The following is a 13832-nucleotide window of genomic DNA, read 5'->3' on the forward strand; positions in this document are numbered from 1 at the left end:
CCTCCACTTAACTTGTACAGCACATGCTACTGCATTCTTAATGTGCCTCACTCTCATCTATTCACTTCAATCAAGATTTATCATTGTTGGGTTGATGTATGGCCAACTTTTCAGTTGTGGGGGGATATTTTTTGTCTAGATATTTTGGCAGTTGAAGCAGTACCTGCAGACATTTGTTGTATGCTAAGCTGGAACTGCTGTTTATCTAAGTGACAACTATTACTGTTTGTGTGTGTCTCTGTACAAAATCCATTGATCTGTCTCAACTTCCAAGCAACATTAAGTAGGAACTCCTCCCACCCTTCAACCGAGCAAGAACAAAGGCAAGATTTGACTTGGAATCATCCAATGACTCTGCTTGACTCTGTAATCCAAGTAAAAGATTGGTGGCAGAATTCTCTGTTCCTTAGACTGTGTTGACACCGGGATAGGGTTCGCGGGCTTCCACGACAGCATAACTGGCGCTGCACCTGGACCGATTCAGTGACTGTGGAGGGGCTAGCAATGGCGCCACGCGTAACACAATTGATTCAAATGAGAAACGGTGCGGGATTTGCCGGATTTACGATTGACACTCAGGAGGCTGACAAGCTGCAGCCGCATATACACACTTCACTCCCCACAGGCAGCAACCCAGCCAACACGATGACACTGGTTGCGCTGCAGAGCACCCCACCCGCTGATGGGTTGGCTGGGGCTAGAGGGCACCTACGGGTATGGCCTGGGGGCCACCCATACGAACAGTCGCCCTAAGTTCACAGTGGACAGTCCATGGCGTGTGCAGCGGCATGGCTGCCTTGCAGGCCGCGGCAATGCTGTTCCGTACCCGTCAACCCCGACCCCACAGCCCATCTCCCGGACACCCCCACTACTCCCCATGGCCCTGGCAGGAACCCCCCAGCCAGCGGTACAACTGTCAGCAAACTTTGGTGATGTTGGACACTTTCCGTACCCCCTCTCCCTCAGCAGCCACGACGCCTGTTTCATGATTTTTAAAAGCACAAGTGAACCTCGCCGTCGGGAATTCGCCCCGATGCAGGCGAGGTATTGCGGAGGCCCCGGAGAATACTGGGTCAGGCCCGCTAATGATATACCAACAGCGGAGTGGAACACATTGATGCCGCTGTCGGGGCATCGGAAAATTGCGATTTGGAGTGAAACCGGCGCCCGACACTATTTCGGCATCAAAACCGATTCTCCGCACAATCGCGTTTCCCGATTCCAGCGTCAGCCGACAGAGAATCCCGTCCTGGAGTTCTGCATCCTGGAACTGCTCTGTCAGGTGTTACAGGGAACAACTAGTCAAGCTGGATTGCTATGGGCTTCATAGAAGCTGATTAGAATCAGTCTGGTATTAGATGGCCCATTAGCTACAATGTCAAAAGGTTGAAGTTCGGATTAAGAGTTCCAAGTTCAGTTGACATTGGCCCTTACGAAAACAGCAAATATACCGTTGTTGACTGGTGGGCAAACAACTGCCAGTCAAGGTGATTCTTCCTAGACCGTCAATCCAAATCTGCTCAATGTACACAATAAGAGATGAATGAAATCATGAGCTTCTGCTTAAAATGAATTTACAAAAGCATTGCCTGCTGCACAGTGTGGGAATTTCCCCCCAAAAGGACTTTTCCTGTTGTGCTTTGTGTTTGGAAATGATTTCCTATCTCCTTTCCAATCGAGCACAGGCCTCAATCCTTCAGAATTATGATCCACTTGTTCTGCTCTTTAATTTCTCACAGTCGAATGAACAACTATATTTTTTAAGCTATTAGACTTGGTCACTATACCCAAATGAACCCATTCCCTACAGATTGATCAAGCCCAATGCTTGCCTCCTCACTATAAATTGTAACCTCATCTGTTAGCTTTGGTTCAGTTGGTAGCAATCTTGGCAGCGAATATTCCGGCCTTTCTCGCCAGCAGGATCTTTGGGTTCCGCTGACAGCGATCCCCCACGGGTTTCCTGGCGGCGGGGGTAGCTTCAATGGGAAACTCCACTGAAGATCCCACCACTGGCCAATGGCGGTCTACCTCCCACTGCTGGGAATTATGCCACGGCAGTGGGGGGCGGGGGTTAAAAAACATGATCATACATTAATACGTGGGCATTATCACTTTTTTCTATAGTAAGAACAAGATGATGGAACAGCATCGGTTTAATTTAACTCTGTGACTGCTGCGTGCTACTTTTCTTCTTTTTTTGTGAAGCCTGGAAATATTGCGTGCTGTTTTCCAGTGCCTGAACACCATTTTGCCTGAAACAATTCACAATAACTTGAATATCATTAAGCAAAAACATGGCTTAAAAACAGACCTCGGTGTAAATAATATGAGGGCAGCTCACAGTCGTCCGGAACGTAATTAAAGAATAATGGTTTGCAATTATGTAAAGCAGGATTGGGGGAGCAGCAGCAGCTGTGGCAAGGCCAGAATACTGGACGTAATCTCCCGACGTCTGAATAGCTGAACCAAGCCAGTGGTAATATAGGAATCGATGGACAATGGGAAACAAAGTTAACCAATTTTAGAGACGAGGTCTGGGGAGAGAAGATTAGGAGGCTGAAGACACACGGAACGTCGCAATGAATGGAGAAATAAACCAATGTGAGTAAACATCGAACAAGAAAAGCCTATTTCCACATCTGGGACTAAGTCCCCGGGCGGGGTGGGAATGGGAGTGTTACCTTGCTTCAGAGGATGATGGGATACCACACCATATCCTCCAGCCCCGACCTCATTAATTATGCATCCAGGAGCTTACTGTCATACTCGATGGCAGGGAGGGCTTGATTGTACGTGTCCCGCCATCATATCCGGGCGCCATATTTAAAAAGCGCCCAACATCACTGGCCCACCTTTGAAGAAAGAAGCTGCATCTCATGGAACACTTTGAGACTTGAGGTTGGACCTCCTCGAAGACACTGGAGCTGGAAGATCCATCTGTATATGCTTCCTCCAACGTGCCCCCCCCTCCACCGACCCACTGCTGTGGTGTTCCAAAGCTATGGGTCGCGATCGGCCTCCATCCCGAACTCCAGATGAAGCCCAAGCATTCTTCACGTGAGTCCAGCCTGCTGCACGCAGTGTTGTTCCAGATGTATTCCGGACCAGCGTGTTTTCCCAGCGGCATGGGGGGGAATCATGCGTGTGGGAAAGATTCCATTTAGGCCTTCATCTGCCTCCCATTAGTGGGATGCAAATCAGTTTTGTGCCGGCCTCCAGTGGGTTTCCCGATCCGCTATGGCAGACACCAGCGGAAGATCCCACGGGATATTTATGCCATTTAAAACTGATTTTTGGCCCTCTTGCTGAATTCTCCCCCTCACCTGCCATCAAATCCACAGGCATGGAGGATTCAGCCCGACATGTGCAGGTTAGACCTGGTACAAGCAACTTTGAACTTTGTCGAGTTCTTTGGACAGAGAAGTAAGGCACCCCTTTGGATATGGTCACAGGACACCATTGAGGAAGGTCTGGTGCCCTTTTGGGGAGCATTAACTGCCTCTTGAGATTGTTGAAAGTAGGCATGACCATTGTTCACATTCTCATTTCTGACCATATGATGGAAGGAAGGTCATTGATCAAGCAGCTGAACCTGTGTCATTGGGCGCGATCTAATGGCGTTGCCGAGCCCAACCTGCGACGTGACTAGCCCGGTAAATCTTGCGAGATTTATGATGCTAGGTAAGCCTTGCGAGATCTAATTAGATCTTCTATAACCAAGCCAGTTCTGCATCCATCTAGCCAGCCCATCCCGAATCCCATGTGATCTCAGTTTTTGTACCAGTTTACCATGTGGGACCTTGTCAAACACCTTACTAAAGTCCATATAAACTACATCCACAACGCTGTCCAGGGAACTGGGGCAGGGGATTGGTGCTCGCCCGCATTGCTGAAGCAAGAGCCAGAGGTGTCATATTTCTAGAGTGCAACTCTTTTTATTCCTGTACATATGTGCCCCCTATTGTCCCAATCCCCTGATAGTGCTGCCCCACTCTTCCAACCCCCCTAAACCTTCCCCCCCATCACACCCTCCATCCCTTACCCCTAATCCCCTCCCCCCGCCGTGCTGTCTCAATGATCGTTGACGTGTTTAGCTGCTGCACCTAGATGTGTCCGCAGGATGCATATCAGAGATGGAGGCAGCCTGCTGTTTACCACATCCCGTGCCCTTCATTGCCTCTGGCAGGCGTCCTCTGGTGGCCCTGGGGCCGGAAGGCCCCGCGCACTTGCAGGTGGCACATGGACCACCTTGCCACAGGTTCTGGGTGCTGCCTCCGAGACACGGTGCTGACTGGGGATGGGTCTCAGCGGAGCTGGTAGCTGCCGTCACCACTCTATAGGGTGGCTTCAGGTTGGAACCCAGCGGCCCCTGAGTCATCTGGCTCTGCCAGCCCTGGCAGTTCCCCATGGTCCACACCACAGTGTCGACGCCATTGGTGATGCTCCTCGGTGACTGCAACATGCTCTGCAGCGCCTTGGCAATGCCCACCTGTGACTGGGACACCTCCCTCAGTGACCGGAACATGCTTTGGAGGGCCTTGGCAATGCCCATCTGAGACTGGTACATGTTCCTCATGAAGGTCCACCTGGTACTGTGTCACGTCCCCCAGTGACTGGGACATGCTGTCGAGGTTCTCAGCCATGGCTGTCATTGACCTGAGCCACACCTAGGACACCTCCACTCATTCTGCTGATGTTGTGCACCAGACTCTCCACAGCGGTTATCACTCTAGAAGTGGTGGCACTTGTGGCATGCAATCCCGGCACCATCATCTGACTCCACCAGCTGGCTATGGACCTGCTGGAGTGTCGCTGATATCCCCCTCTGAACATCACGGCTGCACCTTATCGACTGCATCAGCTCCGGTAAGCCTGGTCCAGAGGTTCAATATCTGGGTGCTGGGAACCAGCAGACCTCTGACTGCTGTCTTACCTGGGCATTCCTGTCTCCACCTGGTGTTCATCAGAAACTATTTGCTGCTCACCAGATTGTGCCCCTGAAGCCTGTCCACTACTGTCGCCCACTGAGGTGTGTGTCTCTGTGCTGGTGGAGGTTGGGGATGACAGCTGTGCCATGAATACGGTGGTCTTCTCGGAGCTCCCCTCCAAGGTGCTCTCATAGGGGGCAGGGACGGGTCCACCCCAGGGCAGGCCGGCACCGTCAGATGAGGACCCTGCGGGAGAATGGACATGTGGTCAGTGGGAGAGATGGGTCAGTCAGTATGGCATGAAGAACTCACGTGTAACAGGGCATCAGGGTGGGGGCTGTGTAACCTCAGCTCTGCGCTGTAAACCAACTTCTACATCGGTGACAGAACTGTCCTCGGTCACCCCCGTGACCTCCAGAGCCCGTTCCATGTAGGGGATGAGGACTCTGATGTCCGGCACCCCGTCGCCAGTCTGGGCCCTCTCCCGTCGGCTGTGGGCCAACTTAGCCTGCGCGGACACAGAGGGGGCATAGTGAGCTGCACACGTCACTTATCGCAGGTATGGGGTGGCGTTTCAGTGGAGGGGCAGGGTTGGGACGTAGTGAAGGGATAGGGAGTTTGGGCAGGGGCGGTGCCAGGCACATGCTCTTGCGGAGGGAGGATGTCAGGGGGCTGGTGCCACATCACCCATGTGGCCTGGTGGAGGTTGTTGACCTTCTTCAGGCACGTGAGTGGCACTCCCCCTGGTTACGCTCTCTGAGCTGATGGCCGCCGCCACTACCTCCCAGGCGGCACTGGCTGCCCTGTGGCAGGCTTTCCGAGACCCTCGGGGGAATAGGCCATTCCGTCTGACCTCTACTGTGTCCAATAATCTGGCCAGGTTGGCATTGCCGAATCGTGGGGCTGGTCTCCTCGGTGGCATGGCTGCGAACTGTGTGGAGTTGGCTGTGCAGGGGCGGTTAAAGTGTTGGTCTCCCTTGTTAACACGGAGCTGGCGAGCGTGGTCCCTGCAAATCAGCCTGCGGGACAATCATTTTTGGCGTGAAGCCTGTGGGACCTCGTTAAGTGGTCCAATTAACGTTTTATTGCGGTGACGGCCTTGCTAGGCCCAGCGTCAGAGAGCTCGTAGCAGTTCCCGCTCGATTCTGCAGATAGAAACATTTCCATTAAATCACACCCCAAGATTAAAAGAAGGACGTGATTGTCCTCTTGTCTTCAGAAAGGACCTTGTGCCAAAAAACAACTTGCAGTTGGTTCAGTCTCATATCAGTCCACACAGAGGCCTATAGAAGAATTGTACTCAACAGAATAAACCCAGAGGGGAATGTCATGGGGTAGGTTTTCATGTGAGAAGATATTGCTTTGAACTGACACAAATCCAATGGACGTCACCAAGGGGAGAGCAACGCAACTATTGCCCTTCTTGTTGTGTCCATTGATTTCAATAAACACTTTAACTAGATTGATCTGTTTCATCTCATGAAAGCTGGTGCTGGAAATCGTGCAGTTCTGCAGCATTTCAAATAGATTTGTCTTTGTAAATGGACACCTCATGGAAGAATTATAAATTATCAACAATGTTTTTGAGGGAGCTCTTTTGTCCCCATTACTCATGATTGCAGTCGATTACATAATGTGTAATTTTGTCTTCAACGATTTCACCAACTTGTGCAAATAAAAATTATTTGCCACAAGCATCTCACGTAAACAGAAGAACTAATTTCAATATGTTCTCTCAGGAAAGGCAGGTGTAGAGTGGGTGGTCGCGTGTACATCGTGAGGACATGTACACAGGAAGTGACTTGTACATCATGAGGACGTGTACACAGGAAGTGACTTGTACACCGTGAGGACGTGTACACAGGAAGTGACTTGTCGGTAGTGCGTGCGCCCCCCCCCCCCCCCCCCCCCCTACACAGCGTGTAGGAGCTGCTAAGATCTCTCAGTAAAGTTTAACCTATTAGTTCTTTGTCATTATTTCCACGCAACCCAGCAGCTTTACAACAAGCACTGTAACTAGCAGCAGGGAGATTTAGAAGTCTTTTGTTTGCAGGAAGTTGGTTCTGACACAAAAAAAGAGACCATGACAAGTTTTGTAGAATCGTAGAGTACCACAGCACAGAAGAACTCAAAACAGAAAGTGCTGGAAATACTCAGCATCAGTGATGGGAGAAACGTTCCACGTTGACTCTTTGGAAAAGAGAACAAAAGGAGGCCATTTGGCCCATTCTCTCGGGGCTAGCCACTGTCACTTGTGAGACATCAGAGATCATTTTCAACCAGACTGCCTGGCTGGTAAGCTGGCAGGGTAGATTGGCAGAACTTGTGCCAGCTTCATACCCTTGGTTCTGTATAGGCCAAAGTAGATGAGCAGCATCATTGATCCTAAACAATGATGGGCTAATATTTTTTGAAGGACAAGACTGCTGAGAATCCGTTAATCAAATTGCCATCAGCCCAATAGCAACCTCCTGAGTCCATCGCCGTGGCAATGTAAATCACATGGGTCATGTACCCAGCTAGAAATGCTAATTGGCTACCCTTTGGCCCCCAACTCCATTAGATCTTAAAATTTAATAGACAATTGAAAGCATAGCTGTTTAGAAAACATGACATTCCTAACCCCTCCCTGCGCCTTGGAGGGTACGGTCCCTCCAGAGTCATCAGAAATGCCATTGTCATTGTCCATGTTGCACCTTCTTCCCAGTAAAACAACATGGGCCTCACTGTCCACATAGCAACCAAGCCACCCAGGCATGTTGTCTAACAGGATTCAGAATAAGTCACACGATACCCATCACTACTCCATTTTATCTTAAATTAAATAGTGCCAAAGCAGAACAAAGTTATGAACTTCATATTTGTAATATTTTTAAAGAAAAGGACATGATTTTAAGTAGTATAACCAGGATCATAGAACCATTAGCGATGAGGCTAATTTTTGGATCTAAACGCACTGAGCAGGAGGCTTGTGGCCTAGCAAGGCTTTGAGGGAAGGTGCTAAGGGGAGTCCTTGGTTGTGTTAGGGAATGCCAGATGGAGGGTGTTTATGGATCATCGGAGCAGGTGGGTACAAAGGTCTGGGAGTGTTAGGGGTGTCACATGCTCTCTATTTGGGCACTGTTCCTTTAACCATACTCTTAAACATGTTCATTCCTGTTCAACCGCGGGAAATAGTATTTGCCAAGATCACAGCCATTTCGGGGGTGGCATGGTGGCGCAGTTGATAGCACTCCTGCCTCACGGCGCTGAGGACCCGAGTTCGATACTGGCCCCAGGTCACTGTCTGTGTGGAGTTTGCACATTCTCCCCATTTCGGCGTGGGTCTCACCCCCACAACCCAAAGATGTGCAGGGTAAGTGGATTGGCCACGCTAAATTACCCCTTAATTGAAAACAAATAATTGATACTCCGAATTTATATTTTAAAAATCACATCTGTTTCACAACATGTTCTCTCAGTATTTGGTCAAACAGGGAAATACTTTGGAACAGGAAGGTTTTTTTTTAGGAATTTCAAGCACAAACTGTTTTTTCTTTTATCGCTCCATTCAAATTGCCAACTAGCATCGTAAAATATGTATCCAGATTCCGATAATGCTTTACTTCCCAAAAATATACAGTACTGTATATGTATGATATATTGACACGGCTTGACCATCGGTGATGGTGTAGTCCCTGATTAATGAGTCCAGTGTAAAAGGCTCTGGCGCACATGGACAATAGTCACATACGGCACAAAGTCGTTTTTTTCCCCCCACACTGCAGAATGCAACCATTTTCAGTCCAGTGCTCCTGGATTAAGTTTATTTTTCCACTTTCAATATGTAAGGAGGGACTAAGAAATCCAAATTATTGATTGTCTTTTTGGATGGAGTATACTGGAAGGTATTATAGGATTTCATCTGTGTTTGGTTAGCTCTGCCTGTCCACTGGTTTATATAAGAGTGACAAGGCATCTGGTGAGTAACAATGGGCTGGATTGTCATCTTCAAAACGGGTAGTGAGAACATATGGCAGCAAAGTCTACCCCTGCTCTGCTGCCCCTCGGAAGAATTTGGAGGCAACCCAGGGGCTCCAGGAATCTGAATCAGGCATTTTGAAAGGCCTGGCTTGTTCCCTGGGACTCTACCCCAGTTATAATAAAAACAGCAAACCTTCCCCATCCGACAAACCTTCCAGCCCCCCGGCCATATGCTCCCCTTGCCACAACCATGCTATCTCATTCCCCCCACACACATCAATAGTCTCATCCTTGGCTGAAAGCTCATCCATTAAAGTGTTGAAAAAGCTACACTCCAGGGCAAACATGGTTTGATTGACAGCTCTGGCTCTCTAATCTATTCTGTCAATTGCACAATGTTGATTTACACAAAATAAAGAGGTTTCAAGTGCTTGCAGTTTCTGCTATTTATATCTTATAGAGTCTGGAGATTGACATTTTTATTGGCCTTTAGTTAAAGGAGTTTTGTTTTTCAAGAAGTGAAACTTTATGAATTAATGACTTTTTAAAGCTCTTTAAAAAAGCATCCTCTTGTCACTATAGCATTCATTGGTTTTATAGAAAGTGTATACTGGCCAAAGGGGCATGGAAGTGCCATATTTCGATGTGGAAGCGAAGAGGGGCCCTGGGGTGTGGTGTAAGGGAATTCCTTGCCGTGGAGGGTATGAGGAAACTTGGGGGACAGATGGGGTCACGGGTGGATATGAAGGGCCATAAACATGGGTAGGGGTCATAGGTTGGCAATCAGGGGCATGGGTAAGCCCTTTTGAAATGACCTTTTAAAGGTTTCCCTCATCCAGACTATGATTCACTTCACCTCTGATGTGCCATCAACCATGAGCCCTTTAACAGCTGGCCGGACCCGCTGAAAATCGCGGAGGCTTAGGGCAACCTACCCCCGCAATGGGGCCAGCCAGGCTGAAAGTGCAGGGTGTGCCCTTTCCTTAATCTGTTACTGGTGAAAATCGGAAACCTCGGGAATGGGGTTGGGAATGCTGTAATTTGGTTTCAGCCACCATTTTCACACCTCCATGGAGACTCCCTCACTCAAAGAAACTCCAACCCAAATGTTTTAATCGTAATGAATGATCAGTGTGATTTCCACAGCAATAAAGTAATGCTGTTAGATACAAGGACAATTAATTGAAGACATCGATAGCATTCCACTCTGTGATGGGCTGTGTTGTGATATGCATCACTGAATATACACAAGGGGTTAATGTAAATACACTACAACTAAGTAACCACTAGAGGGAGCACCAGAGATGTATATAATCGACAAACAGGAAGTCAAGGGGCACTCTTCACAGGAATGGCAGCTGGTGAGCAGGACACAGACAGACAGCTCAGATGTAACATATAGTATAAGCACTGGAGAGAGAACAAACTCACACAATAAAGCATCTACTTCAACTGTGAGACGGCAAGCTTTATTCAGACACAAGGAATAATACATGGTACCAGGCGACTTCAGAACGCTTACCAGAAGATTACACAAGATGCAGACAAAGAAAGATCAAAAACAGAAGAAAACTCATACCAGACATTCGACGTGGGGAGACTTCGCTGAGTCGATGAAACTCATTGGAACACCACCGCAGCTGAAAACAACCGATAATTTAAGTCATAGATGGAAAATTTTGAAACAATCATTCAAACTATGTATCGTAGCTAATGATTTGAGCATGGCCTCAGAAGAAACAAAAATAGCACTGCTACTAGCAGGACATGAAGCTAGAGAAATCTATAACTGCTTTAATTACTTGAAAGGTGAAGACAACACCAAATTAGAAGTAATATTCAAAAAATTTGAAGATCACTGTAACACCTGTAACAATGCTGCTTTAAGACATTCAATGCTTGGAGACCAAATTGCACAGGGGATGAGTGATGCGAAACTCAAACAATCATTATCAGAACAGAAAGGTTAACGCTGGAAATTGCGATTAAAAAGTGCAGATCGTAAGAGAAAAATAACATTCACTCTTTACCAAGAAAGAACACCAAAAATGTTTTTCTCCACCTGTGTAAAGCAGTTAAAATGGCGTCTGAGCACATTTTAAACTGCCCAGGAAACAAAAAACGCAAATCTGATTCATGCACAAGCCACGCATGCGCAGTTGAACAAAAAGAGCGCACAGTTCGAAGATGGATCTGTGCATGCGCAAGCTGCGCATGCGCAGTTTACGAAAATGCGCTCAGTAAAGGAAAATCAATTTGCGCATGCGCAATTGATTCCTACGCTTTACGTCACGAGCGTCATGGTGTCAGAAGACTCAGACCATGCCCACTTAAAGGGGAAATGCTCAAAAATCGCAAACAAGACTCTTAAAGGCACAAAATCAAAAAATTCAACCACAAAAGGCACAACATTGCCTGAACTTCTACCAGCAGTTGAAAATAACTTTCACAGCACCCTGGAACAAGCAGTTTGCACCACCCAAAGTAAGAGCACAATAACAAATTCAAAACCAAAGTAGATGATTTGTTTATCGAAGAATACTACTCAGGCATGGTTGATTTATTCGGATATGATGATCATAAAAGCATCAGCGACATGGTTGAAAAGCTCAACACGACTCTACTCATGGTGGATGAATCCAATACCATGATGCAATGGCAGATTGTCGATACATTGGATGACAGCAACCTGTCAATCAGCCAAGAAGAAAACAACGCCACACAGCGAATAATGACCGACTCCGTTGAGAGAGCACAGATCGACTCCACAGAGAGAACAATGCACGATTCCACACAGAGAGTGTTGAGCTTCTACAAGCCTCTACAGAGAGAGCGACGCAAGTCTCCACAGAGAGCTCGTTCACAAACTCCTAAATGGAAGCAATTAAAGACGCCAGAGCGAAATCCATGCATGAACAAGACCATGAAGGTCTACCCACCCTATCTGAGCAACCAGAACTACCAGACTATGAAAGTCTGCTAAGCTCATGTGAACAACAAGAAGATAATGTAAGTCAACCCACTGTATGTGAGACAAGTGACAAAGAAATAACAATTCCCAGACAAGATACAAGATCATAGCGAGATTGACAGATCTCAACTCGTCTGTACAAAAGAACTTCGACAATTAAAGCACAACCACTCATGACTCTAGTGAGACCGCATCAATTAAAACCTCATCTACTCTTGACAACCTACAAGAAACTGAAATCTTGACAATGTTGACTCCAGAAGAGGAGCACCAAGAGATCAAAGATGAAGCAGATCAACCAGAAAAGACTGCAGAAGAGGAGCACCAAGGAATCAAATCAACCACAAATGACTGATGTCACCAAGATCAATGCAACATCAGATCATTCTCACAATCCTCCAGAATAAACGCTCAATGAAACATCAGATACCACAAAGGACACTGACACCAATAACTTTGAGAATGACTCATTTTCTCCACACGGAACAGTCATTGAGCGCAACAAGAACAACAAAAACCACAAGAAGCACAACAGAAACAAGAACAACACCAACAACAAAAACAACAAGCACAACAAGAACAATAACAAAAACTACAAGCACAACAACAAAAACTACAAGAACAACAATAAAAACAACAAGAAGCATAACAAAGACAACAAAGGCAACAACAAGCACAACAAAAACACCAACAAGAACAACAACGAAAACAACAAAGACAGAAAAGACACAACTCTGCACATGAAGGACAATGTAACAGCACACTCCAAAACAATGACAAGAGTACAAACATACCATGGCATGACAACGAATCTCACAAATTCACATTTGCTCCAGAACAAACAAGCACATCAGCTTTCAAGGCAGATGACACACTAAATCGATACCACAAGCACAGAAAAAAGTCCACGTCAGTCAACATCAGTGGTTCGACCATTCGAACACCTCGTGATGACTTGTTGGTTACTTAAACACAAGAACACTGACGACATTCATAAAGAAATTACAATATCAATATCACCACGTCAACAACAGAAGAAAAAGAAACTCAACCAAATAAATTCATAAAGTTTGGACCCATACATTTTTTTATTAAGATTGGACTCATAAATATTAATTGGCTTTGTATAATCATCAATATCATCACAACTTGTACACATCATCATTTATCCACCTGTTTTGTACAATTTTCTTTGACAAAGTACAGAAAATATGTAAAAAGAAAAAAAGGGGGATGTAGTGATATGCATCACTGTATATACACAAGGGGTTAATGTAAATACACTACAACTAAGTAACCACTAGAGGGAGCACCAGAGATGTATATAATAGACAAACAGGAAGTCAAGGGGAACTCTTCACAGGAACAGCAGCTGGTGAGCAGGACACAGACAGCCAGCTAAGATGTATAGTATAAGTGCTGGGGAGAGAACAAACTCACACAATAAAGCATCTACTTCAACTGTGAGACGACGAGCTTTATTTGGACACAAGGCTATATATAGGCTGAATTCTTGAAAGTTGGCCTTTGTTTTAATCAGTGATGCTTCATTAACTATACAATATTTTTAAAAAAGGTTTGCGAGATTCCTTGATATCAGACAACACAGCACTCCCAATTTATTCTCGGAGCTGATGCTTGATGCACAAGGCAGCTTTAAAAAAAGGCCATGGGACGGATGGATGGTCCCAGGTTCAGCTTTGACTGTTAACTTGCTCCACTGGGATCTATTGGTTGGCTCATGAAATCTTGTCCACTGGGCCCCAACAGCCGATAATGAATGGAAAACAGCCCGGATCCAGGAAAAAACTCTTCCTGGTGTGCACAAGGCGGCAGAAATTCGGCCTTAAACTGAATGCACAGGCAAAAGTAGACAAGGACGGTTTAGTAAGTCAGCTTTGTCAAGAATTCTTAGACTCGGACGGCGCCTGTCATATATTTTGTGTGTTTTTCTCATGTTTCATGCA

The 13832-nt window shown here is 46.6% G+C and overlaps 1 long non-coding RNA gene across 1 annotated transcript in view; it reads right to left on the reverse strand.

The window, feature by feature from the left end:
- LOC140391455 (uncharacterized) overlaps positions 1 to 13832 on the reverse strand; it is a 113829-nt gene that overhangs the window by 89038 nt on the left and 10959 nt on the right. Inside the window, exon 2 of the long non-coding RNA XR_011935079.1 lies at positions 10474 to 10534. This is a non-coding gene — a long non-coding RNA (uncharacterized lncRNA). The remainder of the gene's footprint in view (positions 1 to 10473; positions 10535 to 13832) is intronic.

This window comes from Scyliorhinus torazame, chromosome 15 (genome assembly GCF_047496885.1).
Source record: "Scyliorhinus torazame isolate Kashiwa2021f chromosome 15, sScyTor2.1, whole genome shotgun sequence".
Lineage (NCBI taxonomy): Eukaryota > Metazoa > Chordata > Chondrichthyes > Carcharhiniformes > Scyliorhinidae > Scyliorhinus > Scyliorhinus torazame.